This window comes from Equus asinus, chromosome 3, assembly GCF_041296235.1.
Source record: "Equus asinus isolate D_3611 breed Donkey chromosome 3, EquAss-T2T_v2, whole genome shotgun sequence".
NCBI lineage: Eukaryota > Metazoa > Chordata > Mammalia > Perissodactyla > Equidae > Equus > Equus asinus.
In genome coordinates this window covers 51,496,337-51,522,458 of record NC_091792.1, presented here as the reverse complement: position 1 = coordinate 51,522,458, position 26,122 = coordinate 51,496,337, and the positions used below count along the sequence as shown (strand labels likewise).

General features: G+C 37.8%; 1 long non-coding RNA gene across 1 annotated transcript; it reads left to right on the top strand.

Moving 5' to 3' along the window:
* Nucleotides 1-9,448: 9,448 nt before the first annotated feature.
* LOC123284194 (uncharacterized) lies at nucleotides 9,449-26,119 on the top strand. Its single transcript, XR_006524991.2, has 3 exons — nucleotides 9,449-9,660; nucleotides 21,689-21,800; nucleotides 25,637-26,119. It is a non-coding gene; the product is annotated as an uncharacterized lncRNA (long non-coding RNA).
* Nucleotides 26,120-26,122: the final 3 nt, after the last annotated feature.

Genomic DNA, 26,122 nt, shown 5'->3' with positions numbered 1-26,122 from the left:
TTTCTTATTTGGAGACTATAAAAGAAGAATTACATTGTTGTCTCTGTCCTTAACAGTTTGCAGAGACATATATATCAAGTTTAAAAATATAAGGCAGTACATAATACAAAACGGAATATAACCAAACACTCGAATGGACAATTATATAACAATCGATACTTCCTCGGTGACAGCTACTGCTTCTCAGCATGACATTCAGAGCACCAACTAGGTAGTGTCTTTTGTCAGACAGGTGGTGTCTTCTCTGCCGTCTGTCCCTGGAGTGCGTGTAACAGAGAAGCAGAGACCCTGGGACTTGCAAAAAGAAAGAAAAATCACACTAGTGGATAATTGCAAGAGAATCAGAAATTTCCATTTAGAAGCCAAAAGTAGTTCAACTGGCATTTGACCAGTGAGGAAACTGAGTGATTGGCTTAGTTTAAAACATTAACCAACCAAAAATCAGTGAACAAACAAAAAGATAAAATAATAATATCAAAAACCACTTTGAAGACAACTGTGCAACTGATATATTTTCTCCCCTATCCCACTCCTGCTCAAGGGCTTAATCAGAACTGAAACAAAAAGTAAGATGTCTTTTCTTCAGGCCTACACTTACCGTCATTCACTCTTTTCTCTCTTCTTCTTTTTTTTGTGAGGAAGACTGGCCCTGAACTAACATCTGTTGCCAATCTTCCACTTTTTGCTGAGAAAGACTGTTGCTGAGCTAACATCTGTGGTAATCTTCCTCTATTTTATATGTGGGATGCTGCCACAGTGTGGCTGCAACCGTGGTGCTAGGTCCATGCTCGGGATCCAAACCTGCGGAAACCCAGGCACTGAAGCAAGCGGAGCATGTGAACTTAACCACTATGCCACCAGGCTGGCTCTTCTCTCTTCTTTTTGTAGTACACTATTTCCTTGGATTAGATTTGCTCAGAGACCCCAGTCTAGGCCCTTTCTAGGGGAGAGCCCTTCCTCGCACCTGTCAAAATTACATTAATCTGCTTGTGTGTGAATCCAGCCCTGATTTTGCCTATTGCAAACAATTTCATTGGAGTGGTCATTAAGAACATTCTTCACCACGTGATACCATAAAATGGCTGGATCCCTTTACCTCTTGATTCAAGTAATATTTTTTTCATTTTATGCAATTAGTTGATTTTATTGCTCCTAAAGACGGCTTTCTGCAACAGAGCAGGAAACAAAACGTGGTCTGAAGCTGAAAAGAAAGGAACTCACTTAAGTGGTAGCAATGACAACACAATAACAAACCTTCCAGAAATAAACAGCCACTGTCTCCTTCTTCATCCCGTTTCCCCCCACATGTAAGTGGTTTCCACCTCCTTCAGTCATTCCAATCAAAACAGGTTGTAAACTGCTAATTACTGAGAGCTCAGAATCTGAATCCTTCACACCTTGGTCATTAGCCAGTCTAATAATAATATGAGAAATACAAAGGGCGAGAATGACTGTCACACTTCCAAGCAGCTGAGCTAACTGTCCTCTGGTCACCCGGTACCGTTAAAGTCTTCCCATTTTGATATTTATATTTGGAGTTTTGTTTACCTTCTTTTAAATATTGATATGCTCACTTTTCATCAACATGGTCAAAATAATGACCCAATTATATTTTCAAAGATAAAAAGATGAAGAAATAAGAAAAGTAACCTATGAAATTTATTCTAGAAGAACACAAGTTTGTGAACACAAATGTATAGACAATATCTGAAAGATATTGCATTATAGTTCTAATTAATATGCTGGACTTAAACAAAAATTTTTTTCTTGAGCTAGTCATCGTGCATTATTTACTAGTCTTTCGTGAGTCCCCATATCACAAGGGTCATATTCAGATCTTAGTTACTCCTACTCTGTGCTGTCTCAAAAACTGTGTGCTGGACAGAGCATGCAAATTCTTGAATGAAGCGTAAGATGCACAGTAAGAAATTAATTCACTTTGCAGTGGGTAAATCTTTGGACAACACTATATATTGTTGGAAATGTACCTTGCTGATTTTTAACAAGAAACAAATCACAGAAAAATCTAACATTGGTTTTTTAAAAAAGAAAAAAATAATATTTTGAAACAAAACAAAATAAAAACTGCTTTATCTTCCAAAGCCAGAAGGGTAGAGTTAGCGGCATAGTGGCTGACCTCAGTTTTCAGTATATTCTCCGTTCTAAGGACATTGACAGGAAATGGTCAGCCTGCAGATACAATGAAAGGAAACTCAGCAGTGAAGGTTTCACTGATAACATGTGATTTGAAGTAAGTGAACAGACCTAATGGTCATTCACTTGCTTAGGCCAAAGCGTATAATAATCCAAAGGCCCCATTAAATCTTGTCATTAAAGCAAAGGAAGATGGCATTTGACATAGGAAGCAGGGCAGAACATTTTCCTACTAATAAATGGGTTACAATAATTGGTATCAATATGAAGATATTATTTCATGACATTCTGTTTATCTAATATATATTTGTCCTAAGAATTCTTATGTTACACAATAGAAGATGACTCAGTTTTTAAAGTCAGCTCCTTTAATAATAAAACTTTGACCAAGCAGAACACAACCCTATTCTTTCTCATCTCCTACTACCTCTCTCCACCCATCACTGTTTCTCCCTTTATCTTAGAAGAAGCTGTTCTTAGTAGACAAACTCACCATAATTCCATATTTTATTTCATCACTTTGGATAGCACTTGTCCTACGTTTTCTTAAATGGAGTGTGCATGCCCTAGGATCATGTAACTTTTTCTAACATCAGTAACTGTACTGGACTATATTAGGAAGTTCTCAGAGAATAAGGAGGGTGTAGCCCTCTTGTTCCCGCACTAAGCACACTATGTGGCCCCCAACAACGTAGATTTGTTGTTCCATCTTCTTTTCATAGTATTTTTTATTACCTTCCTTGTTAGTAGGTGGTCAGCTAACAAGATGCAAAGGAGTAGGAGCTGAAATTCTCAGATGTCAGTGTACTTGCTAGTGGCGACCTTTCTCAACACTTACAGTATATTTCTTTGACCTTAGAAAGTGAATAGGCACATTTGTTAAATTGTGGGTAAAATAAGAGAAAATGGACATTGGGTGGAAACTTGAAGACTTTCAGTGAGTAAGTGTTAGCACTTAAATTTTTATAACAGATTTTTATTACTCAAACATCTCTTTTGCAGAATTCTGAGTTTTCAATTCTTTGAAATAGGTAATATAAGGTATAAAGCCAATTTCAGTTAGCATCTGGGAGTTATAGTAAAGAGAAGCACCATCCCATGGAAATATATTGTGAGTCACATATTGAATTGTAAATTTTCTACTAGACCCAATAAAAAAAGTAAAAAGAAGCAGGTGGAATTAATTTTAATAATACATTTTGTTTAACCCAATATATCCAAAAATCACTTCAACATATAAAAATTATTGACTCTTTTCACTCTTTTTTTTTCATACTCAGTCTTTGAAATCCCACACGTAATTTACACATGCATTGTATCTCAATTTCAACTAGCCATCTTTGACCTGTCCACCAGTCACATGTGGTTGGTGGCTATCGTATTGGACTGTACAAGTACAGAGGATTTTTTTTCCTTTATTCTTTAGATTTCTGTGGGGCTAGTCAACAGCCTTTTTAAATGTTATGAGGGATTTAATGGAAAGTAATTCTACTTAAACAGCCATCGTTTACCTAGAACTCTAGGGAGAAAAATGTATTTTGCTCACTTGGGACACCAGAATGTACATTTTGCTGGTAAATCACGATCTCCCAAGTCTAGATTTTTCTATTTAATAATATCTAAAGTGGTTCTTAAAGTCAGCACTTCATGAAAATGTCACAAGTATTCACGGAGAATGTCTGAACTCACTCTCAATGAATGTTAATTATAATTTATAATGCATATTTGTATATAATCAATTTACCTAAGAAATCTTTGCCATGTATTTCCTGTGTGACAGGCTAAATATACAGAGATGAAGAGTTGCAAAACCAGATGGTTTCTGCCCTCGGGAAGTATCCATTCTAGTGAACAAGAAAGAGAGAGGATTCAAATAATCAGGTTAATAAAGATAAAATCATAATGGTGAGAAATGCTGCAAAGGATTACACGGTCTCATGAACATAAAAAAGGAGGTTTGATCTAGGGGCAAGGTCAGAGAAAGCTTCCTTGGGGAAGTGATGCTTGAGCTGAGATCTAAGGGATGAGTAACCTTGACCCGGCAGAGAGGAACTGGGAAGGATATACTGTGGGGGTTGATATCAAGCTCTAGTTTTGTTTCATGAAGAAACTGTGGTGAGGAGAAACCTTTCTCTGTGTGGCTGAGGGAACAGTTCTCACTCAGATTGAATTATTGGATTTCTTCCTGAGTCTCTTGTGAGCCCAGCACTTTTTCCTGTAACTTTGGTGCCAAGCTGAGAGAGTCTCTTCTGCTTCGGTGATTTGTATGCTCTTGTTTCTGCTTAGGCATGTAGTACACTCCAGGACTCCTCTGAATGTACATTTGGTCTTTTCTTTAAAATGCCATATGTGAAATACATGGTAATGGGAATTTCTATATAATTAATTCACCAACTAGTAAAAGCTTTTGCAACATATTAAAAATAATATAAGATAAGCAACTCTTGCAAATCAGTTTAAAAACACACAATAAATAAATGAGCAAAAGATAAAAACACGAAATTCACAGAAGAAAAACAGATGACAAAAGCACATTAAGCTCAGCAGTTATTAAAGAAATAAAAAGTAATGTCTATAGATTTTGTTTAGCTTATTTTATTGAGAAAGATGATAAAGAGCATGGTAAGTCTCTAAGGAAACAGGTATTCTAACATACCACTGGGTAAATATTTGCACCCCTATGTTCATTGCAGCATTAGTCACAATACCCAAGACTTGGAAACAATCTAAGGGCCCATCAGAGGATGAATGGGAAAGAAAATGTGATATATACAATGGAATACTACTCAGGCATAAAAAAGATGAACTCCTGCCATTTGCAGCAACATGGGTGTGACTTGAGGATATTATGCTAAGCAAAATAAGTCAGATGGAGAAAGTGAAATACCATATTATTTCACTCATAAGTGGAAGATAAAAACAACAACAACAACCAAACACATTGATACAAAGATTAGATTGGTGATTACTAGAGGAGAAGTGAGGAGAGAGGAGGACAAAGTGGGGAATAGGGCACATGTGTATGGGAACAGATAGTGATTAGTCTTTGGGTGGTGAACATGATGTAGTCCACACAGAAATCGAAATATAATGATGCACACCTGAAACTTATATAATGCTATAAACCAATGTTACCTCAATAGAAAAAAAACCACATACAACTGGGTAAAAGAGTTGTTTGGAGCCACATTTCTAGAGGGCAATTAGTCAATACGCACTAAAAGACTTAGAGCATACACCCATTAACCCAGTATTTCCACTCTTGGAATTTATTCCGAGGAACTAATCAGACAAGTGGTTAAAACAAATGTATAAATCTTGGGCTGTAATAGTTATAAAATGGAATCCACCTAAATATCCAACAATAGAAAAATGGTTAAAAATTCTAATATGTTAATACAAATAAATATACTGTAAATTATTCTACATATGTGTATTTATTGATAGATGAAGAGACTCACAGTATTCTGATAAGTGAAAAGAAAAACAGAGTATAAAGCAGTATGAACAATATGATCCTAATTTGGGGGTAAAAATTTCTGCACATATACATAATATATGAGAGTCCTTACACTGGAGAAAGCCTGGAAAATATAGCAAAGTTTTAACATACAATGGTGAGATCATGTATAATTTCTTTTATTTTTATTTATCTAAATTTTCTGCTTTTAATAGCGTTTTCCTCTCTTACTTAAGAAATGTTTTTTTAAATAATACTTCCTCATTTAGAAAAATTTAAGAAAAATGTTTTAAAAAAGGAAAAGAAAATGAAAAAAATACCCATTGTATAACCATCCAAAGACAGCTGCCTTAATGTTGTGAAGTATTTCCCTTCAATCTATTTTTTTTTAAGTATAACTGGTTTGGATTTTTTTAACACAGTTTTGATCATATTTAATTGGGCTTCTGAGACCAGGGCTAAACCTTGCCTGAGGGACAAGCTTTCACAGAGGATTTTCTTGTATCCAATTACAGGGTTTTTCCATAATAGAGGGATAACAGTTTATAATTAGGTTGACTGACTTTAAGCTTTGTCCAGATACCCTTGTGGAAGGAGACGCCACCTCGCCTCATTCTTGGTGTGTTCAGTTGAGTCAGATGTGGTTTCTCTAAGCCAATGATTCTACTCAGGAATTTTGGTGGAACTGGTGCAATGCCTATTAATAATTGCACAAGACAGTCCTGCAAATACCCAGAATTAGCATTAACAGTAAGATTATTAGTAGTTTTATTAAAGAAACACCGTAACAGTAGCTAAAAAGACAGACACTGGAGCCAGACTACCTGGGTTCGAATCCTGGCTCTGCTCCTTTCTAACTCTGCACCTAAGAAGAATTCCTGAACTTTCTGTGCCTTAGTTCCTCTTCAGTAAAACTGGAAAAATAAAAACATCTATCTCACAAATTGTTGGAAGCATTGAGTGACTTCACATAGGGAGAACACTTGTAACAGCATGTGGCACAAACATAAACGCCCAATCAATGCTGGTTTATATTATCATTCAGAAACCATACCTACTTGGAAATAATGCCAGAGGCACAATGGTTGAAGGGAGTGGAAATGAGTATCATTTCAACAGCACAATCCACTGAACAAATGTGTGCCCTGTATGGTAGTAGGTGTTCTGTGTAGATCATCTTACCAATCCTTTCAATTACACTTTGCAGTAAGTGTTGTTTCTATTTTTAGGTTATGAAACTGGTGCTCCTAAAGTTAGGTAGCTTCCCAAAGTCACACATAGTTAGAAAGAGATGGAACAGCAACGACTAAGAGCAGAGGTGTTCCTCAGCTTAGACCTTTCGTTGGCTGGAGCAATTTCTGGACTAGGAAAATCTAAAAGGTAGAAATAAAGATGCCATGATTTTTTCATATTTTTCCCTTCTTCAACAACAGAGAGTTCCTCTTTATTAATTCAGCAATATTTATGGAGCTCCTACTACGGGCCAGGCACTCCTGTAAGAACTGGAGCTACCCTGTCCTTTAAGAGTTTATTTTCTAGATGGAGAGACAGGTAATAAGTAGTGTGCCAGTTACTAAGTGATTGTCTCTCTCATCTCCAAACCATCTTTCTAGAGTCGGCTTTGCGATGGTGGGGCACACGCTCCCCCTCCCTGGCCAGCCCTGGGTCCCAGTTGTCTGGCACATCCGCCAAGGTGGAACTTGCTCACTGCAGCTGGGCACAGGCTCCAGCTCAGCCCTGCGGACCCAGGGAGCACCCCCCACCCTCACCCACTCTAGCTCACTCTCCATTTGCCAGATGCCAGAAGCCGTAAGAGCTGATAGAGAGAGAGTGAGCATCCACCGAAGCGGGCGGAGCACAACGGACAGGATCTCGCACAGGTAGGAATACAGGTAGGGGCTGAAGATTTCTGCTTTGCCCGCTGGTTCCCTGTTAAGCTCTGCCAACAGGGGGCGCCGCAGGGAGAGTGAAGGGCTAGAGGAGAAAGACCTGTGCTTTCTGGAAGCTTCTTATCTGCTGCTTGTGCCCTGAACATCTACTCTTCGTCAAACTTCTTAGTAAATCACTATGCACCCAATGACTACTAATGATTTCACATTTTCTAGTTCTAGCTTATTTTTTTACTGCCATCATAGTCTTTTGAACTGGAGTAGATAATTTTCCATTTTCAACTGTCGCCTTCACTTGCTAAACTCAATTTGTTTTCTCTGATTAATTTTCAATCAGAGGATTAAATTGATCAAGGATCTTTTTTAATCTGTTAGTGGGACATTTTTTACATGTGGGGTGATAGTTGGAATAAATACTGTTCTTAAAAGTAGGAAAATCGTGGGGCCGGCCTGGTGGCTCAGTGGTTAAGTTTGCACGTTCTGCTTCTCCGCAGCCCGGGTTCGTCGGTTGGGATCCCGTGTGGACATGGCACCACTTGGCACACCATGCTGTGGTAGGTGTCCCACATAGAAAGTAGAGGAAGATGGGCACGGATGTTAGCTCAGCAAAAAAGAGGAGGACTGGCAGATGTTAGCTCAGGGCTAATCTTCCTCAAAAAAAAAAGAAAAAAAGAAACGAAAAGTAGGAAAATCCTATGTTCCTTTATGGATGAGGGACAAACACAGCAAATTATATGCCCTGACCCATTCTTAATTTCTTCTTTAGTAACAAATCTCTAGTTTTATCCCTGTAATGATGGGCCGGCCAAGAACCTACCTTTCCCATGCCCTCTGGCAACTAGGATGACCTGTGAGCTATAAGTGGAAGTTATTGGGTGTGGCTTCTGGAAAAACTTTTGGCTTTCTCCTGTATCCTAACAGAAATGGTGATCTGATGCTGGAGCTCCAGAAACTACACTGTACCCTTGAAAATGGAAAACATGTGCTGAGTACAGAGCAGAAAGAAAGAGCATAGTCTCTGATATATAGTGCATATATATGTGATCTATAACATACTTCCCTCGACCATGCCAAGCTTCTTAACTTCAGATTCCTTTAACATGAGACAGAGCTACATGTATCTTGTTCAGACAATTGTCACTAGTAGCCGAGTATAATTCTTAAAAACATCTCTTCAATGATGAAATACTAACATCATATGCAAACTGATAAATTAAATTTATTATTATTTCTCCTCCTACTTTCATGGGTTTACACTAATAAGTTTGAAGACATTTATTTTATTACACAAGTTTCTGAAAGTTTATTAGAAATTATTATTATTAGTTTATTAGAAATTATTAGAAAAATAATATTCTAAGCTTTTGGGATTTTTAGATTTTACCTTAACATCTTTGGAAAACATCTGTAAAAGTAATCACCAAACGTTAGTGAGAAGGGGCTAAGAGGAATGCCTACTTTGTAAGATAATATATATATGTAAGCACTCACTAAACATTAAAGGAATACATAAATATTGGCCGCTGTCCAACCAGATAAATCCTGCTTAAAGCCAAGGTTAAATCATGATAGAAAAAAAATAATTACATTCAAGATAAATCAGTGAAAGTAATTCTGAGATAAAAGTAAGTATATTCTTGTACTCATATGTTTTGGCAGCACAGTATTTCAAAAAAATTCCCTTATGATATGTTTTTACAACCCTACCATTAGATGTGGAGGATTTATTTTTTTTCATCAAAGGTGTAAGTATTTTGTAAGACTAGACGATCAGTACTGGCTCATTTTAAGAAAAGTTTGTGTGAAAATATAGCTTATGTGGTCTCACAGGGCTGCATGCTGTGCTGTGAAAACAGCGGGGAAGTCTTATAAAAAGTATCTTCACTCACGTTTTCCAATATATTAAAAAAAAAGGTTTGGTTTCTCAACGTCAACCTGTACTCCAGCTGTTTGTGCACATTTTTTGCGTGACTCTGCATTTTCCTCGGAGATTAAGAGGGTCTCATAAAGAAATCACCCTTTCTGAAATAGGCGATTTGCTTTTCAATACGTTGCATAACATCTGCTCTAAGGAAGTGAGGGAGAGAAGCACAAGCCGGAGGAAAAGACAGCCCTGCAAAGTCGTAGGACCCCGGATCTGAAGGGCAAAAGCTGAAGGTAGGAAATGAACATGCATGAATTTCTATTCAGACATATTATTTGAAGCAGGACAGCAATTTGTATTTTGTAAAAACAATAGCCAGCACTGTTTTGAGAATTACCAAAATCCTTCCTTTCAATTTAGCTTGAACCATTAAACACAAATACACACATACACACAAACACACTCACAAGAGGTATAAGCCTAGCTTGTTGCATAGAACATCAAATTTTACATATTTGATCAATCTGGGCATTCATTTTTTGCATTGAATCTGAAGACCTGTGTTATCTTTAATAAGTTCCTAACTTATTAAAGTTCCTAACGTTAACAATTAACAACGATGTGTTAGTAGAGTTGCTTCATTTATTTCTCGCTGCGTCCAATTTTTATATTAATTATATCAACCAATTTCAGTACCTACCCTGTAAAAAGTTTTCTGTGGGACACGAAGCAAATAAAACCTAACTTCCAGGCCACTGCAGCCCCCTAAGAGAAGGCACGCATATCCAACTACCGGCTTGGCATAAGCAAAGCTCAAAGGATATGGCAGTTCAGAACAAAGAGAAATAACAGGCGGGCATGATGAATTGTTGCCCAGAATCTTGTAGCATCTTCTCCTCCCATCAGTTTATATCACCCTGTTCATTTCTAAAAGTATGCAGCTTTTACAGAGAGCACATGAATGAAGCTTGACAACACATAACAGGATGTGTGACTGTATTTTAGAAACAAGAACAATTTGCTAAACAATTTTTGTTAAACAGTTATCCCCTTTAGACCTTTAAACAACTATGCCAAATAGAAAATACACATTCACATTTTGTGACTTAGAGGACTTTTGTTTTTTACATGAGTGCTTATCGTAAGTGAGATTTTATGATGTCTTATTCTCAAGAAATTTTCCAAAGGAATGCATATTCAATTTATTAGAAACTTCTTTGAAATAAAAACCTAGAATGTGACAAACATGTCAGTCTGCAGGCAACATTTCAAGACCATAACTTTTGTGTTACAGAAGATGTATATATTCCTATCCTGTGTCGATATGACAAAGACCAGATTAAGAATGGTCCATTTGTTTTCTATGGTGTGGAAAGCCAAATTAGATAATGAGAGACTTTGCAAAGATTTATAAATAAGGTCATTAGAGCCACAAGCAAAATGAAGAACTGTTGGTAAAGCTGCCATATGTAGAAATCTACATTATCTGAAGGATTAAAGGAACTCGCAATAAGTAAAGTTTACCAAAGTAAGTCAATTTTCGACATAGGGCCATGATTGGAGCAAAAAAGCAGGGACATAATTATAAATAATGCAGGACTCTTGCCCTCCAGCTGCTTGGAATATTGACTAATATATAATTAATTTTTAAAAATCACTGTAGCAGCAGTGTTGAAAATGGATCAACAGGGGCAAGAATGGTTGAAGAGACAGCAGTTAGACTATTGGATGTGTCCAGGTAAGAGTTGATGAGGACTAGGGTTATGTTACTGGATATTCATTAATTCCAAAAATATTTACTGAATGTTGAATGTGTGCCAGGGACTGTTCTTGCCCTGGGGATTCAGCCATGAGCAAAACAACAAAAGTCTCTGCCCCGTGAATCTAAAACTCTACTGAAGAAGGTATACAATACGATAAATACAGACAATAAATAGTATTTTACAGAATGACAAGTACATAGGAAAAAAAAGAGATCAAGAAAGAGGAATTTGAAATGGCATTGCGTATTGAAATTTTAGGTGGACAGCCTCCCTGAGAAAGTAACTTTTGAGTGGATGGAAATGAAGGAGCTAGCTATGAAGATCTCGGGGAGAGCATTTCATGCAGAGTGAGCAGCAAGTGTGAAGGCTGTGAGATGAGAGCATGCATACTGAGATCAAGAAGGAGCAGAGTCTTTATGCTAAAAGCAGAGGGTAGGGGGAGAAGATTAAGAGATGAAATCGGAAGGTAACAAGGGACTAGGTTATGCAGAACCTATAGATCATTGTAGGACTTTAGTGTTTACTCTGGGTGAGATGAGAAGCCTGTGTCAGTTATTTATCTATTTTCTCTTGGATCTAAAGACGTCCTTCAATGTTATTCTCTATGATGATGGAGATGGGACTCTGTACATTACATTTCCCAGTTAGTCAAATGGCTCTCTGTTAAGTTTTGCAGATAGAAGGCAATAGAAAGAGACTGGAAGGCAAGGGGAGGAGAGAAGAGATACGCCCTTCTGCTTTTCCTGTTTTCTCTTTGTATCGATCAGCAGCATCTTCAACCTTCACCTTCTTTGAGCACTTCCTGGAGCAGCCCTAGGCACCTCCTCAAAGCTTCCAGCAGCGGCCCTTTGGGACTCACTTCTCTGAGGTCTGAGGTCCATTGCCATGGGGCTCCTCCTTTAACCTTCCAGGTCCTGGTCATTTTCTCACCTACTCGCAGTCCCCAGGACCTAGGGATGGCACTCCCCTCTGAGTTACTATCTGGGTTACTGCAGTGTTCCCTTTTTGTCCCTTCACCTTCACGTGCCTGGGTTACCAACTTTCTGTTTAAATACCCTCTGTTCAAAATACTTAATGTGGTTTCTGTTTTCTTGATTGTGACAGCATCAGGTGCCAAGAGTGATCCCAGGAAACCCTCAAAGATGGGATTATGGAGTTGTTTTAGATATGTCATGTCCTTGACCTTAAATTTAATTAATGCCAACTTCTTTGTTAGGATAGAAAATGGGTTACTGATATTGCTATGGCATACACTATTTAATTAAATTACCACAGGCAGTTGCTTGGGATAAAGTGCTTATTGAAATAAATATCTTAGGGGACCAAGTGGCTGCTGCAATGGACTGATATCGTGGTAATGGTACCATATGACTGTGGGGTAGAATGGCTATTTCTGACTACACTGGAGACCATATGAAAGGAAAATGATGCGCTCAGGAGTTTAACAATCTCAAAGCTTCTCTTGTGATGCTAAAAGAATCTCTTACCTTTTTATGAAGTATTTATTTTAGGTTGTACTTACCAGAGCAGACATGGCTGAAAATTAAACTCAACATTTAAGTATTTGGGCTAGTTATAAAATTACAGTGGAAGTTGTAGTCACAAATGTTCCAAGTGTCCTAAAAGAAAATTAGGACGTTGATTGGGAAGAAGTAGGGATGTTTGGGTGAACACAAATAAAGCTGATAATCTTGAATCTACTCTGAGCCCTCCTTTCAGTGAGATGCTTATTTTCCTCAAGACCTGCTGCTTCTATTGTGTCTAGTTCTACAGCGAGAGAAATCTGAGTACATTCCAATTCCAACCCAAGAAGAAACAGGTTATATTCTAAAAGAATTACAATACTTTCCTAAATTATATTGGCATGAAGCTAGGGATATATGTAAGAATGCCTTATAAGGATGTTAGACCAAGGAGGATGGAATGTGACATTGGATCAGGACAAAGTAATACACATAAGTGTTATTCTTCCAGATTTAATATGATGGGTTGAGCATGAAATTTGTTCTAACACTTTTCTTGGTTTATTTGATTTAATAGTGGCCCTCTTTCAATGAGACTGGATACGAATTTCCTAACCTAGTATAAAAAAAGGCTTAGGGATTTAGGAATCTCTAAGAATGGACTTAACTTGTGAAAATTGCACATGTACCACCACACAACATCCCTTTAGAGGGTCCAGAGGACATTCCCCTCACTAAGGCATGCACCAGCGTCTTTGTAATGCTCTATGATATGTATCCTCTAAAAGCTAAAGATGGCAATGGGAGGTGCTGTCACTGAAAAGGGATCCCTAATTTCAGTGGAGATCCTGGAGTCGCAGAGTAGCAGAAGTTAAGTAGCAAAACTAACTTCAAGAATCAGGATTTATACAGTTACTGTAATGAGCATCAAGGAAACGTTGGTAATCAGAATATCTTGGTTTGTCAGGATCTTAGACTATGGCTTCTCAATTCCTAAGAGTGAAATATCCTAGGAGTAAAATATATGGGCAGATTTCTAAAGTATTACTTAGTCAATATAATAGGAAAACTCTAGGTCTGATGAACTGCAGAACTGCCTTGAGTATTCACAGTTTCTCACCCAATTCTCAAACCTAAGCCAATTCATTGACCTGGAGTTCTATGGTTGAAAAGGAGGCTGGATACCTTTGAGAAAGAACCTGCAATATTCCCACAATTATATACTATAAAACTTTTCTAAGCCTTCCCAAAGTATGCTTGCACACGTTTAATTGGTGACCATGCACTAGACTTAAGTTAATGCTACTCCTAGAACTCAAAAAGCATGTTAGACTACTGGTCAAAGTGGGTTCCTGTGCGGTTTGGTAAAAAAATCCAACTCACAAGGCCAATTGAGGAGGGGGATGTAGTGGAAAAAGGAGAGCTGTGGATGTTTCCTTCTTTGCTTGTATAGCATATTGCAAAATAGCAATTTTTGTAGCTCCTCCATTCAAGAGGTAGAATCTATTTTGCCACGTCTTGAAATGGGCTGCCCTTGTGACCTCCTTTGGCCCATAGACTATGGCAGAAGTGAAATTGCGTGAATTTTAAGCCTGGGTCTCAAGAGACTTTGTATCCTTCTGCTTTCTCTTTTGGAACCCTGCAACTGCCACGTAAAAGAGCCTGTTCTTGCCATTTGGAAGATGAAAAACCACATGGAACAGAGACAAGCCATTATAGCCAAGGCCCCAGATGCACAAGACAGCCCAAAGACCAGCACAGCCATCCCAGCAGCAGACCACAGACAGATGAGTGAATCCATCTGAGTCCAGAGGAATCACTAATTCTTTTCACCCTTTTTTTTTCCTTATTACTTTGTGTAAGGATTCTAAGTGAAATTGTAAATTAACAAGAAGATTTAATATCCCCTAGAGTTGGGACATGGTAAATGTTAGGACTTGGCATCTCCTCTTTATAGGGGAAAGTGTGAGAGTGACTTTATTTGTATAAGAGAGTTGGACCCTGCTAGGTGGAAGCATGAGGTTGTTAGAGTTGTTGCATGGAAGTTAAAATATGTGTAGAGGAGTTTTATGAGTGCTGAGTAGACAAAGCGGTGGCTTTATGATGCTGAGACTTTGGGACTTTGCCAATTACATTTCTCAGTCATATTTGCCAGCTGGCTTCCTTTTAGATTCTACCTACAGGATACATAGAGAGAAGACAGAGAAAGGGACTTCCTTCCTATTGTCCTTGTCTTTGACAGCAGTGCCCAGAAGCAGAAGTTGGATCCGGCCTCCAGCATTTTATGACATTTCCAGTACAGCCCTGGGGTACACCCTCAGAGGAAACAGCAACACCCTGGCAGTGGCTCCTCCCTTAGAAGTATGAGAACCAGCTCTGCAGAGCCCTTCTTCTAAGCTCCTAGGTTCTGGAACCAACCTCTTCCTTTTGTTCCCCGGCCCAGTGACGCAACTGTTGCCCACAGTTATCAATCTCTGTGTTACCCTTGTGCTCTTTAAGTTGTCCAACACTTATGCAAGAGTCCCCTCAGTATGAAATATCCAGCTTTGTTTCTATTTTCTTGACTACTCTCTAACTCATACAAAGCTACTGGAGGATTTTGAGATCTGGAATAATTGGTCTTGCATTTTAATATGATTATCCTGGCTGCTGTGTTGGAAAAGATTGAAAGAAGAGACCAATTAGGAGACTATTTCAGTAGAAATAGATGAAGAGAGCATGGACCTGGAGGTGAAGAAATGGTTAAATTCTGCATGTGTTTGAAGGCATTGATGATTGAAATTGTAGATAGACCAAGTGTGAGTTTTGAAGAAAGAGGAAAAGTATGAGTTGTTATCTAGGAAAGTAGGAGACTGAATAGAGTAGGGAAATTTAGTGCTAATGTTAGGCGACAATTAAGGCTAGTGATCATGAATTTAAAAATGGGACTGATTAGCACAGTTGTGTATTTTCTACAGATATGGTTCTACAGTGGTTCTATTTGTTAAGGTAATGCTAGCTGCTGTGACAGATGAACCCTGAAATCTTAGTGGCCCAACACAATAGAATTAATATTTTGGTAACCTAAAGTCTAATAGGTAGTGGGACATGACAGTGGAGGTGGCTGATAGAAGCTCAGCATGTGTTTTCCAAGGTTATCCTGGACATTGACACCCAGTAGGAAAACGGGGGAAGAAAGAAAATGTGGAGTATCTCAAGAAATTTTATTTATTCTAGGCCTGGAAGTGGTATGCATCATTTCTATTCACATTTCATTGACTAAAATTCAGTGCCATAGCTACACCTTAAGTCAACAGAGGATAGGAAATATCGTCTAGCTTTGGACCCAGGGGAAAGGAAAATAGGTTTGGTGAACTGTTAGCCAATCTCTGTGGAAAGAAGAGACACGGTCTGTCAATGCAAGCAGAGACTAGGCAAAGAGTTTAACCAGGGTTGTCATTTTGCAGCAGTACCACAAAAGGGAGACCAAGGCAAGGGAGTTCAGAACATATGTGAGAAGCGGTTGACTATGAATTTAAACTGGATAAGGAGAAAGAGAGGGCACAAGGAGAGAGCAAAGATGTGAAGACTGATGTGCTGAGGTGCCAGAGTGGTGAAACGATTGTTAGAGTTGTCATTCTAGTTAAAACTAGCTGGAAAGACGGAGCTGCTGGTTGGAGAATGAGGTGCTTGAAATGGAAAATTTGGATGAATTGCAGTGCTGCCATTTACGAAGACAAGAGCATGAACTTGCAAATTATTACCTGAGATGGGGGCAAGAAAGATCACTGGGAGAGAGGTTGTGAAAGAATTTAGAGTCCATGATATTGACAGATGATCTTCACAGATACTGAAATGTTGAAGAGAGTAATAGTGAGCCAAGTGCTAAAATCTTCAAGGAATAAGGAAATGTCAAAATAAGAACATTTATTATTATACATGATTTAGAAAGCTATTTGGCAGACAAAAAGACAAGACTTAGTGATTGGTTATTGGCAGTGGAGATGAAGGAAGTGTCAAGAGTCAATCCCAGGTTTCTCATGTATGCAAATACGTGGATAGTCTAGCCTTTTACAGAGGAGGAGCACTCTAGTGTGACTATCTTTAGGAGATAAATTATGAGTTTATTTTTTGATATATAGAGTTCGAAATTTCTCTCTCTTCAATATCCAAATCAAGATTTTGAGGAGATTATTTGAAATCTAAAGGTCTAGGGCTCAGAGAAAAAACAGATATGATATATATGTTTGAGAGTCATGGGGGAAAAAAACAGTATTTTAAAACATGTATTGATATTATTATCTGGGGAGCAATTAGGAAACAGAACTGAGCCTTGGAACATATAGAAAAAGTGAGGCACAAAGAGAAGACTTTTATTTGTTCAACCTACTGTATTAATTCAGGAATAAGTACACCCATGTTGATTAATTTGGCCTGATCCAATGTCATATTTTATCCTCCTTGGTCTAACACTCTTATAATATATTCTCACATATATCTCCTAGGTTTATGCCAATATAACTTAGAAAGATCTCGAACCTTTTGGAGTGTATCCTATTTCTTCCTAGGTTGGATTTTTCACTTGTACCTAGTAGAATGTACTCAGATCTCTCTAGTTATAGGTCTAGACACAGTAGGGGTGGTAGGCATAGGTCTTGAGGAGAAAAAGCACCCCATTGAAAGAAAGCTTAAAGCAGATTCAAGATTTTCACCTTCTATCCAAATATCCCCACTCTTTCTAGTCAATGTCCTAATTCTCACTTAGGACACTTGGATCGTCTGTGAATACACTTTACATTTTGATTCTATAACTAACCCAAATACTTAAATGTTAAGTTTAATTTTCAGCCATTTCTGCCTTGCTGTATACAAATAAAAATAAATACATATATATAAAAGTATGAGGGTTTTTTTAGGATCACAAAAGAAGCTCTCTATTTGATTTGACATTGTTAAATTCCTGAACATGTCATTTTCCTTTTTTATGGTATCCAGGGCAGACATAAATAGCCATTCTACAAAAAGCAACAGAGTATGAAGTTTAGGAGCCAAAAAATAGAGTTATTTAAGAAAGAAGGAGTTCAGTAGAATTAATAGTAACATTTATTGGGCACTTACTAGGTGCCAAGCTATGTTCTAAGAACTTTACAAAGATTCATTTCCATTATTCTTACAACATTTCTATGAAGTAAGTACTATTTTCGTCTCTATTTTACAGAGAAGAAAACTGAAACATAGAAAGATTTTTCTTTAACTAATTGCTTAAAGTCCCAGCTAGTAATTGACAGATCCAGGAATCGATCTTAGACCTTCTGACTCCAGAGTCCACAGTTTTGACAATTACTTTATACTAACTTCTCACCAAAAGTGGTCAGTGCTACTCAGAGAGAAGTAGGCCATGGAACAGGAAGTTGATTTTTGGATTTAGTGGTGTGGAGGTCATTGCTGATAGTAATGAGAGCTGTTTTATTGGAGCAGTAGAACATGAGGCCTGTCAGAGTACGTTAAGGAGAGAGTGGGGAGGTAAGAAGACGATACAGTGAGGGTCCTCAACTTTCTCAAGAAATATGACTGTCAAGGTCAGAAGAGGAAGAGAGATAAGATGATAGAAATAAAACTGAGGTCCAGGAAAGTTTTATTTTTGTTTATGTTTTTTGTTTTGCTTTTAAGATGAAAAGAGCTCTTTAAATGTTTATGAGAAGGAACTGTTGAGAAAGGAGGTTGATTATATAGGAGGGCAACAGGATAATGTGCATGCTTCCTGGGAAGGTGAGAGGGGATTGAATCTAGGGCGCTGATGCAAGGGCTGACCTTAAGAGGATCAGGAACAATGCTTCTTCTATTTGAACAAGAGGAAAGGAGACTAGAATGGGTGCAAACGCGATTAGTTTTATGGGTTGAGTGGTTGGGAATTAAGGGTGTGCCCATTCCATAGCTTCGATTTTTCTCTTTTGGCAAGTAAATTCACCTGGACCTGAAAAATTGTGAGTCTATTGTGGTGTAAATAGAAGTTGAGAAAAGTGTCGAATGTGTGAATAATTGAGGCCAGTGAGAGATTTGTTAATGACCTAGATGAGGTCGGTGATGACAAATTTATAGTGTTACTTTGTTCTGTTTGTTATTTCCTCCAATATCATTCACTGCCCAAGACATTAAAAATTGATTCCTTTAGGATTTATTTTTATTTTTGCTAAATGAATGCAATGAAAAAACAGAAGGAATTGGCATTTACAAGGAAAAAAGTAGCTGAAATAATGAACCATGGAACCTTAACTAAACAGGAGGATAGTAAAGATAAGAATTATGGTTATGGTTATGGTTTTGGTTGTGGTTATGGTCATAGTCATGGTCATGGTCATGGTCATGATCATGGTTATGGTTATGGTTACGGTTGCAGTTAGTGTTAGGGTTAGGATTGGAGCAAGGGTAGGGTAGAGTGTGGAAGGGTCAAAGGACTAAAGACCCTGAAAAGGTCAAAGAGTAGTCATCATAGAATTAACTGAAAAAATTACCTTATGGACAGAAGATGATTTGAAATTGATTAGCTTCAGGTTATGGCCAGGTCCAGATTAGGGCCTTGAGAATGGCTGTCAGCGTGAAGTAGAGGAGGACATTGGAAACAAGCGGTTAGGTTATATCCTAATCCAGAATAGGTTGGCCATGGACTGGAAATCTTACAGGATGATAGCAGGAATCTGGAATGAAGAGGAAGCCTATCTGTAACGTAGGTGTCAAGACCTTCAGTGAAAGAGGTGGGGTTGTTGAGTGGCTGGGAGGTGCCACCTATAAGGGATGAGAGTGAATGGTATGACTGAGGCAAGCTTGACAGCAGTAGGAGTGCTCACTGGACACTGAGAAAGCAAATGTCTGAAATCTGCTAAGCTTACAGCTTGATGCTTAATATATGGAGGTGACAGAAAAATAGAAGCCGCTTCTTAAAGCCTACAGGTGAAATTGGGTTCTCAAGAGAGTCAGGGTCCAGTTGAGGCAGAGATGGAAGGAATGTTCTAAATAGAAGTTGATGGTATAGAGGAATTTTTACATTGTGGAATAGACCTTTTCAAGGGCATTGTTATATGAGGGGAAGAAAGAAGAAGGCAGATGGGCTGGGCGAAGTTGTCTTAGGAAGGTAAACAGAATCATCTATTGCAAAATATTTTTTTTGCAACAGATTATACTATTTTTTTAAAGAGGTCACTAAGACTTTGGACATTGACTAATTTAAGCTAAAATTAAAGGCCTGGGGATTCATGAATTTTGTCCTGACAGTCTCTTTGAAGGAGGTGGAATTGTGGGACTCATAGACAGTTCCTTGCTCACCCAAGGGCTTGAAGCCATGTTGGTTTGGCCACAGAAGTCTCAGAGCAGAACACAGAGCTTTGAGTGGTGCAATGGCCCTGTCTCTGCTGGCCCAGCATGTTTATTATTTCCCTAAATGTTTATAACTTTGACTACAATCTGTTATTGCATGTACCATTCTGGGTTGCATTTGTTTATTTACAGGTTTCCCCTATTTAACTCTGGGTTCTCAAAAGGCAAAAACTGAGTCTTGTCTTTTTATCCTTAGCTTTTATCCTAAGCACTTGGCTTCATGCTCGTTCAATAAATATTTGATCCAATGACTGTAAATACACTATTTCTAGTGCGAGTTAATGGTACTGTCTACTACTCAATATAGTTATCAATGCTGTGCACTGCTTTGTTAGTTCATGATGACTTCCAAAAAATTTTGAAGTCTACATATATAGAGAGGTTGGATACAAACAAGAGGAAGAATGTGGAAGCGTCAGTTTGTGTACAGATCACTGATAAGAGAGAGAGGAAACCAATTAGCATTCTTTCTATTATCGGTTGTTTTCATTTGTGTTATGATGACCTGGATAGGCTCTCCCATAAGAACTAAGTAGTGAAAAAGTAAATAGATAAATAAAAGAGGAATAAGTCAATTGCTTGACTGCATTTGATACTTAAGTAATCAATCTGAAAGAATTATTTCAAGAATAAATGGCTTACTGGGCTCTAGTTGATTGTTCCTACTCGACATTTTACAATAAAACACCCTCCCTCCCTTGCATCATCAGATAATATAGCCAAACTTTCTTAAAATGAATTAAATCTCATTCATTATGTCAAAATTCCATCAGAGCTTTAATTTTTTAGTGATGTCCAGTTATAATTTACATCTTTCCTATTGAGTGAAAAACTTTTTTCCTGTTCTCCTAGAATTCTGAAACTTTTTATACTAGTTGGATTGTAATTCCTGACCACGGGCTTTTTAGGGCATGTTATAAAACAGTAGACAGTGTGCAGTTTCATCAAACACTATCAAATATAGCTCTTGCCAAATTCCAGGGGTGACAATATGTAATAGTCTTGTAGGGAGAAGCAGAATAACATTTCACAAGGTGAGGTTTTAAGCTGATCTCTAACACAATTACACTTCCCTTTTCAATCAATCATAGAGTTGTTTGTTAAGGTTTTAATAATACTGTAATAAACATTATTATAATTACCACTTATCAAGTGCCTACTCTGTGTTAGAGGATTGACGGTATCTCATATTATCCTAAAAACAATCCTGAAAAGTTCCATATACAGCTCTCAGACTACACATGATAAAACTTAGGTTCAGAAAAGCTAAGTTATCTGCAGTCATAAGGTTTTTAAGCAAAGACCTGGAATTTAAGACCAGGTTTGCTAACTCCCATCCCCATGCTCTTTGTGCTATGTCACATTACCTCCATGCCATATCATGTTTACCAGTGTTTCCTTAGGAATGGAGGCAAATGTGTGTGTACACACACAAACACACACTACAATAAACACTGGCCAGGACATAGAAGAAATCAGGCCCGGTTGAATGAGAACTATGCAATGATTCTAACAAAAAATTTAATATTGTATGTCTTCGATTCCATGTTGAGCTTTTTGTTTATCCATTTTAGTGGAGAAAATTGTATTTTCTGCAGAAGGATCCTTCATTTCTTGTAGTTTTTTGACATTGCTATAAATTTTAAAATGAAGATAAATAGTAGAAGGATGTTTCATACAAATAAAAAATGTTACTTCATTCTCAAAGTAAGTCCACTAAAACCAGAAACTTTATCTTTGGCCAGGATTATATTTCCACGCTCAAAGAACAGGGCCATGAATCTAATGTTGGCCAAGATTCCTATACTTGACAGAGGTACCAGTTCATCACAGCAACTTATATAACCTTGAAACACAGTAAGCATGTTCTTTGTTGTCTTTTGTGTGTGTGTGTGTGTGTGAGAGAAAGATTTGCCCTGAGCTAACATCCATTGCCAATTCTCCTCTTTTTTGCTTGAGGAAGATTAGCCCTGAGCTAACATCTGTGCCAGTCTTCCTCTATTGTGTATGTGGGATGCCTCCATAGCATGGCTGATGAGCGGAGTAGGTCCATACCTGGGATCTGAACCCACAAACCTGGGCCGCCAAAGCAGAGCATGCGGAACTTTAACCACTTGGCTGTGGGGCTGACCCCTGTTAGGGCATTTTAATAATTATTGGTAAATTGAACTACAGGTCCACAGTACATTACCTACAATTCCAAAATCCAAAAATCTTTAGAAACTGAAAATTTTAGAGGAGTGTGGTACTAGAACTCATTTGGCTCAAAAGCATGTCCTAAAATGACATGAGGCTATATATGGTCTTTAACTTACTTGGTATGAATTTCCATGTGTTTCACACGAGGAATATTAACATTTTAACTAAAGGATGCTGCGGCTGGTGTGTAATATGGTATATGCACCACGTCACTATTCTATAATTCAAAGAATTCTGGATCCCAAAACACATTTGGCCCCAAGAGTTTAGGAAAATGAACTGTAAAATTTCATTTCTCTTTCATGGTCAGCTCTGTTGCAATTAGGCAAAAGCTACGTTAAGTTTATATAACAAAGTTTCACTAATTCAATATATTTAAAATTAAGTTGAAATAATGGGACATATTTCATAAGTAATTTATTAGTGTATAAATAAGTAGACTTCCAAGGGGAAGCATCTACCCTTTGTAGAGGCACATTTGGTCTTTTTTCTTTTACTGTGAAGTCATGAGAGTTCAACACTCAGGATATAGGGCATTCCCATCACACCAAAAAGTTCTTCAAGCCCTTTTGCTGTTAATGCCCTCTCCACTGTCGGCATGGCAACCACGCGTGCCACTATAGAATGGAGTTGTCCACTACATGTTCTTTTCTGTCTAACTCTTCTCGCTCAGGTTGATGTTTGGGGATTCATCTATCTTATTGCATGTATCAGTAGTTTATTTCTTTTTTTTGTTGAGTAGTATTCCAATGTATGAATATTTCATGATTTGCTTATCTATTTACCTGTTTGGGTTGTTTTTAGATTGGGACTATTATGAGTAAATTTGCTATAAACTTTCATCTGTAAGTCTTTTTGTGGGCATATATTTTCATTTTTTCTTGAGTAAATACCCAGAAGTGAAATTAATGAATCCATACAAAAAGTATGTATTTAACTATAAGAAATTACCAAACCCAGGGCCCACCTAGTTGTGTAGTGGTTAAGTTCACACGCTGTGCTTCAGCAGCCCTGGGTTCACAAGTTCAGATCGGGGGCTCAGACCTACATACTGCTCATCAAGCCATGCTGTGGCAGCATCCCACATGCAAAATAGAGGAAGATGAGCACAGATATTACCTCAGCAACAATCTTTGTCAAGCAAAAGGAGGAAGATAGGCAACAGATGTTATCTCAGGGCCAATCTTCCTCACCAACAAAAAAAAAAGGAGTGTTGTGTGTCACTTCAATAAAATCCCACCACCACACTTAAAAAAAAAAAGAAATCACCAAACTGTTTTCCAAAGTGGTTTACCATTTTCCACCCCCACTAATAGCATATGAGTCTCAATTGCTACACATACTCAACACAGATGGTATTGTCAGTATTATTGTTTTTTTGTTGTATTGTTGTTTTGTTAATTTTAGCTAGTTTAATGAGTATGTAGTAGTATCTTATGATGGTTTTAATTTGCATTTCCCTGATGACTAAAGAAGTTCAACTTCTGCGTCTGAGCTTATTAAGCCATTTGTATGTCTTTTTGTGAAGTGTTTGTTCAAATCTCTTCTCCCCCAACCCCCCCCAGCTTTTTGGTCATCTTGTTAAATTGTTGTGAATATTTCTTTCAGCCTGTGGCTTGACTTTACATTTTCTTAGTAGAGTTTCTTGCAGAACAAGTATTTTTACTTTTAATTGAGTCTGATTGAAAAAAAAAAAATCTTCTGGGGCTGGCCCTGTGGCTGAGTGTTAGGTTCACATGCTCTGCTTCAGCGACCTGGGGTTTCACCGGTTTGGATCCTGGGTGTGGGCATGGCACCGCTCATCAGGCCATGCTGAGGCAGCATCCCACATGCCACAGCTAGAAGAATCCACAGCTAAAATATACAACTATGTACCGGGGGGACTTGGGGAGAAAAAGCAGGAAAAATAAAATAAGATGATTGGCCACAGTTGTTAGCTCAGGTGGCAATCTTTAAAAAACAAAATTTTTCTCCTAAGAAATTTATGCTTACTCTAATGCTGCAAAGATTGTCTTTGATTATAACTATTCAAAACTAAAACCAAGTCTCTTTTTGCTTCTCCTTTTTTGAGTGGGAAGCTGGGCCAGATAAATGATAAATTCCTTCTTAACTAGTATTTTTTATATTAGTTCTTGAGATTGCCTATGACAAAAGCTGTACTATTTTTCTAAATAATATGGCTGAGTCAGAGGTTGATATTTCCAGTTCTCAGTGAACATACACTATTAGGAGAAATTAAAGTATAGTTCAAGGGTGAACGTGTTAAGTGCCTCAAGAACAATATAACCATGTTTCTAAAGATGTTCTAGGCACCAGAAGATCACACCCAACTCCATAAAGCAAGAAAAGCTTTATGAAAAAGGTAGTATTCAACCTAGGCCATAGGTGATGGCAGAATTTTGATAGACAAGATGAAGATACGGGATCCAACATAGCATGGCGTGAACAGGAACATGGAAGCAAATTTTTTAATATAGACGTATTAGACCTAAGGTTGGAAAAGTAATTTGGAGGCTGGGTAGAGGGATGGTTCATGCTGTGTTAAGTGCTGCTTACCTGATAAGTAGTTGTAGGTTCTTTCTGAAGGGACACCCATTGATGGTCTCAACAGACAAAAGGTAAAGTCAAAGAGGTGCTTTACACAAGTTTTCATTCAGCTTTGATGAGAATGGTTCAAGGGCTGAAGATATTGGAAAGAGAGACCCCAATGAGGACTAAGCTGAAAGGGAACGGACTTGACTGCCTAGTATTGCATTTATCCTTTAATTTTTTCATGTCCTGTCTCTCCATCATGATTGTGAAGTTTTTTAAAGGGTGGAGTTGTGACTTATTTCTCTTTTCATATTCACCGGCCTCTAGAGTAAACCACACAGCAGTGTTGATTGATACTTGTGCAGTCCAAAGAGAGTGCAGGAGGATGGCAGAGAGAGAACAGAAATTGCCAATTCCAAAGAAATCTTAATCCTGGTCTCATAATTAGAATTGCCTTACAGGACATATATCATATTATATCAGAATCTCACTCATTTAGAGACCAGTTTTGTTTTGGGTCATGTGAAAATAGGGAAGTCACATTTGCCCTAAACTCTCTCAAATTCACTTTTACTATCTATAAAATGAGAGGTTGCCTTTTATCTCTGCACCTCCAAACATTTGTAGAAAACCAACATGTTATTTCTTTCTTAGATATTATTTAATGTGAGACTATTTACATAGGGGTCTTAAAAGTGGTCATTTTGTGTTCTAAAAAATGTTATCCCAATATTAGCATTTAGAAAGAGCAACATAGTGAATCCTTGAATATCCAATTTGCAGGGTATTGAATTTTTTCTGTTTGGTAATGGAATCCTCACCTCTGTTTGGTGATGGAGTGATTTCTGTAAGCATTTCTCAGCCTTAATTACATGTTAGCTTTTATCACATCATACGTTGATTTAATATAATATGGCCATTGTGACATGGTTTCAAATTCTCCATTTTTCTTTTCCTATTAGTGCCTGAATACATGTGTCTTACTTGTGGGTTTAGAAGAAAGCACTTGTCACATATTACTTTTCCACTGTAATCCCCCAACCATCAACTTGAAGGAAAGGAAGGAAGAAAAGAAGAAAAGGAGGAAGGAAAGAAGGACGGAAAAAGAGTAGACCACTGGTCGCAGAGTGCTCCTTGGGTTGAGAAGGAGAAACGACAAAGAAGGGAGCCCTGCTGGAGCCTCTCAAAACTGAAAGAGCACTACAGTTTCATTCACTGTCCCCACTACTAGTCTTCTGCAAGCCTTAAGAGTTATATTCCTCAGTTGGAGAAGCTTTGATTCAGTGTTCAGTTAATAAAATAATTTTTCCAGAAATTTACATTGGATTATATATATGGTAAAATAATGGAATTTTAATATTTAACTCATTTGCTTGTTTCTGAATATCATTTCCCAAGGAATTATATTGAACTTTATTAACTTAATAAAAAAATACAGATTCTGTAAT